The sequence below is a fragment of the Phragmites australis genome, chromosome 24 (assembly GCF_958298935.1).
Source record: "Phragmites australis chromosome 24, lpPhrAust1.1, whole genome shotgun sequence".
In the NCBI taxonomy this organism is placed as follows: Eukaryota; Viridiplantae; Streptophyta; class Magnoliopsida; order Poales; family Poaceae; genus Phragmites; species Phragmites australis.
Window position 1 is genome coordinate 12,244,515 of NC_084944.1, and position 5,464 is coordinate 12,249,978.

The 5,464-nt window shown below is 41.7% G+C and overlaps 3 non-coding genes across 3 annotated transcripts; all 3 read right to left on the reverse strand.

Annotated features, from left to right (window-relative positions):
- Nucleotides 1-4,933: 4,933 nt before the first annotated feature.
- Nucleotides 4,934-5,022, reverse strand: LOC133908108 (small nucleolar RNA SNORD96 family). The gene has a single exon (XR_009908080.1). It is a non-coding gene; the product is annotated as a small nucleolar RNA SNORD96 family (small nucleolar RNA).
- Nucleotides 5,023-5,117: 95 nt separating this feature from the next.
- LOC133908106 (small nucleolar RNA SNORD96 family) lies at nucleotides 5,118-5,212 on the reverse strand. Its single transcript, XR_009908078.1, has one exon. It is a non-coding gene; the product is annotated as a small nucleolar RNA SNORD96 family (small nucleolar RNA).
- Nucleotides 5,213-5,369: 157 nt separating this feature from the next.
- LOC133908107 (small nucleolar RNA SNORD96 family) lies at nucleotides 5,370-5,464 on the reverse strand. The gene has a single exon (XR_009908079.1). It is a non-coding gene; the product is annotated as a small nucleolar RNA SNORD96 family (small nucleolar RNA).

Here is a 5,464-nt window from a genome sequence, read left to right on the forward strand (position 1 = left end):
TCGAGTAGCCTTACCTTCATGCTCATGGAAATGCTTAAGGTCGTCACCTTCAGAAGGCAAACCAAGAACACACCTCACAGCACACTGAGTGACTCTAAGATCTTTGCCTCCACCAACATCGTATCAGGATTTAGTGTGTCCTTCAGCCAAGCGAGAAGATCCCTACTCTCCAAGCTAGTAGGCAAGATTGAACCAAACCCCTAAAACCCATGTTCTTGATCCTTGCTCTTTGACCATTAGAAAGATCTTTAACAAAACTTGAGAATATGGAGGGCAAGCATATGCATACAAGTGAACGTTTAGACTTCACCTCAACATTGCCCTGTTCAGAACAACAAAAATAAGGGTTACAACTTACATGGCATAGCGGTTACGAGGAGGTTAGTGTATCAGTAACTATAACGTCGTCTACATAACAATTACTATTGGGCTACTGCAATAGTTACTATTGCATTAACCAAGGATTACTACACATAGAAATAACAAGAGTTCACACCATAATTACTAGACATATGCCATGTCAATTACCACCAGATTGGTATATCAGTTGCTATGTCATGATCTATACAGTAATAATAAAAAAGATCAGAGAGCTACAATAGTTACTACACAGATATCATGTCTACAGCATAATTACTACACATATATCATGGCAATTAACACCATACTAACATATCATTGACCATGTCATGATCTACTACCAGAAACAAGAAAAAATTAAGAGATACCATAGTTACTACAAAGATATCATATCAATTACTAAATATCTCCCATATCAGTTGCAATGCCATAGAGACCAACCATTAACAAAAAACAATAAAATTTGAGTAGTAAAAAAAAGATAAATGAAATAACATGATCCTGATTTGCATCAACAAGACCACCGTGCTCGACATCCTGCTCCTAGCATCTGTTGTTCCGTGCTAGGAGCAGGATGTCAAGCCCGACGCTGCTTCTTCACTACTGGTGGCATCTCGACAAAATTAGATTCATGGCTAATCCTAACAAAAAGCATTAGAAAGTTGTTCAGTGGATTTTCAGATATCTGCGTGGTACTTCTAATGCTTATTTGTAGTTTGGAAAATCTGAAGATGGACTTGTTGGTTATGTTGACCCAGATTATACTGATGATTTGGACAAGAGGAGATCTTTCATAGGTTATGTTTTCACTTAATGGTTGTGCTGTTAGTTGGAAAGTATGTTTGCAGGTTATTGTTACTTTATCAACTACTGAAGCTGAATATATGGCTATTTCTGAAGAATGCTAAGAAGTTGTTTGGCTGAGAGGTTTGTACACTGAGTTTTGTGGAGATAATTCTTGTATTAATATTTTCTATGATAGTCAGAGTGCTATTTACCTTACAAAGGATCAGATGTTTCATAAAATAACAAAGCACATTGATGTGAATTATCATTATATTCGAGATGTCATTGCTCAAAGTGATATTAAAATATGCAAGATAAACATTCATGATAATTCTGCTGATATGATGACAAAGCTAGTTTCTGCTACAAGTTTAGTTGGTGTTACAGTTTGAGTCCTAGAGACTTTTGGTGTCGGTGATATTTATTATTGAAGGGAGTTCATTGATGATTCTTTATCTGCTACAAGATGGAATTCGTTTCAAGGTGAAGTTTGTTGGATTGTGATCCGAATTCTTGTTGGGTCATACAAGGGATGCCTTCGGCCCATGTTCCAGAACAATCCGTATTAGACTCGAATTCTATGTGTCCACCCCTATAAATATACCTTGTAAGCTGAAATGCTTATTGTAAGCTTCTGCATTATACACATCCCTGATATAGTGAAGATTAACGATTGGCGCTCGTAGTTTTTTTCTCGCAAGAGTTTTTCACGTAAAAATCGTGTCTCGTGTTCGATCCTGTCATGCTGGATTTCTTACAGGCAATGAGGCGATAGCGCAATGTGTTGGGCATCGGCTTGCAACGGCGATGAGTGAAAAAGCAGTGCAACAATGGTGAGGGCGATGGAGTCGAGAGCGAAATAGGCAAGAATGAAATCGGGAAGATGAAAAGGGGGCAATTACAGGAGATGAAAAAAAGGTGCGGTAAGGTGCGGTTACGGACGACAACCCACATCAACAGGTCTATAGAGAGATGGTTGGCACGCCGTGACAAAACTGACTTGCTGGTTGGCTAGACACAACATGAATTAGAATTGAAACTAGACACATAATATAAATATTCAAGCTTGAGGTTACAGATCCAAATTGGCCGACGGACGGCAAAATCCAGCGTTGCCTTTAACGGTCATAAACAAATCACGGCTCGTCTGTTTCTTACACCCGAACAGCATCACAAAGGAAACAAGAGGTGACAGAGGCTCAAGATCAGATGAGTGCGGCTGATTAACATGAATATGGCTACTAACGAGACGATCTATTATACCTCAGGAATGTGGAGGTGACAGCATGGCTACTAACGAGCTAAACCAGTCCCGAAAGTGGCACCATTGTGGTATCACCGGTCTTGCGACAATGGCACAACGCAATGGTTCCTTGGAAACATTAGCCAAAAAAACACTCATACAGCGCTAATCTTTCAAGCAACCAGAAAAACTTTGATGTGGGGTGTTTGCTAGATTGAGAGATTGGCCTCAGAATTGCATAATGCCCTTGTGTTATTATTGGTTGCTTGAGAAACATAATGAATCTGATATAGCTTTCTACGATGCACTATCAACGATGAGGCTGATCTGGCTCTTGTCGAGGAAGTATAATGCTCGTTGGTGGCAGGTAGGCGAATAGCGGGGATGATGACAGGGGCAAAAAAAATAAATTAAAGTAGTTAGATAATCAGAAGGCTATGAGCGCCCAATTTTTGCAATCACATGAAGAATAGCAACGCCCAATTTTTGCAGTAGCAACAGGAAATGCTGGTTAAATCATATCTTGGATGATACTTGCAATATACTCTTGAAAGTCACATAATGCAAGCACTCTATGTTGTGTATTTTCTGGAAATTCTAATGTGTGGGTCGGTATGGAATTGCTGGACCGGGCTGGCTCTTTGGTTTCGGCCCAGGCCTATGTCACGGCTGGATATAAGCCGGCTGCTAGGGTTGCGGGCGGAGTCTCCAGAGCCGTCTTTCCTTCTCCTCTTGGCTTCTGGCGGCGGCTGAACAACGGAGGCCGGATCCTTCGCTCCTCGTGGGCGGATAGGGTTTGGGCGGCGGTTGCCGAGTGGGTCGGTTCTGGATGCCGTCGGTTAGCAGGAGGCTGCGGGGGATTCGGAGGTATGGCTTCGGCCGAGTGATTGCCTTGGGGCCGAGCTGGCTTATATATTTCCTCTCCTCTCCCTCACATGTTTTTCAGAAGATTTTGATCTCCTTTCTTGTCTCCCCTGTGTGTGTTTTCCTCTCTGGTGCATTGGCGAAATCGAGCTCGAGTTCAACTCGTTATTATAAGCCGGTGCTCGGTCCTGAGGAAAATCTGGTTGGCGCTTTGGTGCTGCACTGTCGAGGTTCGCCCGCACTGCAGTGGCCGTGCGGTTGAGGTCTTGTATCTCCAACTTCCCTCACACCGGCGCAGAAGGCAGGTGGTTGGATTTCTGGGTCAGCGGCATTTGAGCCGTGCCTTACCTCGATCTTCAGTTGTCTTCATCGACTTGCACTGTGAGCTGACACTTCTCCTTCTGTTTTGACTGTATGGATCCCTGATATACATGCTCTGTGATGATCTATTATATTGAAATTGTGTTAGGATTATGAGTACAATAGGGTTGATCTTGGTGCTCTGAGTAGAATGGTAGACAGTGTTGTGAGCTGATCTTTGTTGGGTGGATTTCAGTAAACTTTTGTTGAGATTGAATCCTTTGATACATCACTGTCGACAGCTAACAAATACCTGGACATGTTGATGGTTGGTTGAACTCAGTACTTCAGATTCCTGAGTCTGGTTGTTACTCAGACTTGTCTGATATTTAGAAGCTTTGCTAGCCTCTGTTTAGAGAAATCTTGTTGTACTGAGTTCATTTTCAAATGAGATTTCTGTTTTGATAGCTCTGTTCAAGTATTTGTAGCCTCTAGAGCATTGAATACCAGGATCTTCACTAGGTGTTATCTCATATTCTAATTCAATTAGTGATATACTTAGCTAAACAGTTTAGGAGCAAATCTTTTTAGATTTGGAGCCAACTGTTGTAAATGATACGAGAGCCATATATTCTATATCAAACTGATCAGTACTGTCTTAGTTATTTGTATCATAATTTCTGCTATTGCTTTCGGCAGCCTTATCAATTATGATCATGTTTTTGTTATATGGTTCTTGCTGATTTTATTATTCTGGGATATGTATTTATATACTCATATTCTCGCACATATTACTCGTATTTGCGATCCCGATTGTTGTCGGTGCAATTTCATCTGCTAGGTAGTGCTCCGAGATCTCCATCTTGACTATGCGATGCCCTCAGGGGCAAGAGACTATTTTCAGCGGCAAAATCGCACGTTCATTTTTCACTGTCAAAGGGCTGCGGTCTGTCGTTAGTATTCCCTACGGTCAGAAAAAAAGCAAATGCCGGCTGGCAGTCACGTTGCAAAAAAAAACTACACTTACTATGCAAAATTTGCAAGTTCTTTCTATTGCAAAATAGTGTAGGTTTTTAAAAAAGTTAGTTTTGTGTAACATATTTTCATAATAGTTATAGGTTTCTCTAATAGGCTATAAAAGTTACAGTTAAAGATTATTGAAACTTACAATGTTTTAGACGTACGTCCAAGCTGTGCCAGTCCAATCGATGGCACCAATTTCAAGAGGGTTCGGCCACCTGACACCCGAAAAGCAAACGACTCGATCAGGAAACAAGAGGTGACAGAGAAATGGGCAGCCAAGAGTTGCAAACACGGCAACCATATCAGACTAGAGTGCATCAGATTAATGGCTGATGAACAGCCGCCAATCGATTGGATAGACCTCAGAAACGTGGAAGTGACAGCATGGCTGAGCCAAATCAGTCCCGAAAGATGGTATTTTAACAAGAGGTTATCGTCACAGGCCTGTCATTATCAAGCAAAAACCAAAACATAAAGCTAATCTTACAAGCAACCCCAAAAAACCATTCATTCATCAGAGTGGTTGTTGGATTTGAGAGATTGGCCTCAGTATTGCAGAATATGCAGCATGGCCACACAGTGGGCCAATCAGTCCCGAAAGATGGTGTTTTTATCAGAAGTTTTCATCACCGGCCAACATGCACAACGAAAGCATCGCTCTGTTCTTCTCCAATCCAACAAACAACCAAGAAATAAAAGCAAGAAACACTAAATCTTCAGGAAAAAGATCACGAGAGCTGGATCCCGGATCGAATCCGCAAGAACAAATACTATCTCGAGTGCCGTGGAGCATGGACATCAGAATTGCAGATTTGGCAGCATGGCTCGGAGACGAGCCAATCAGCCCCGAAAGATGGTGTGTTTTGGTTGCGTTTTTCATCACAGTCC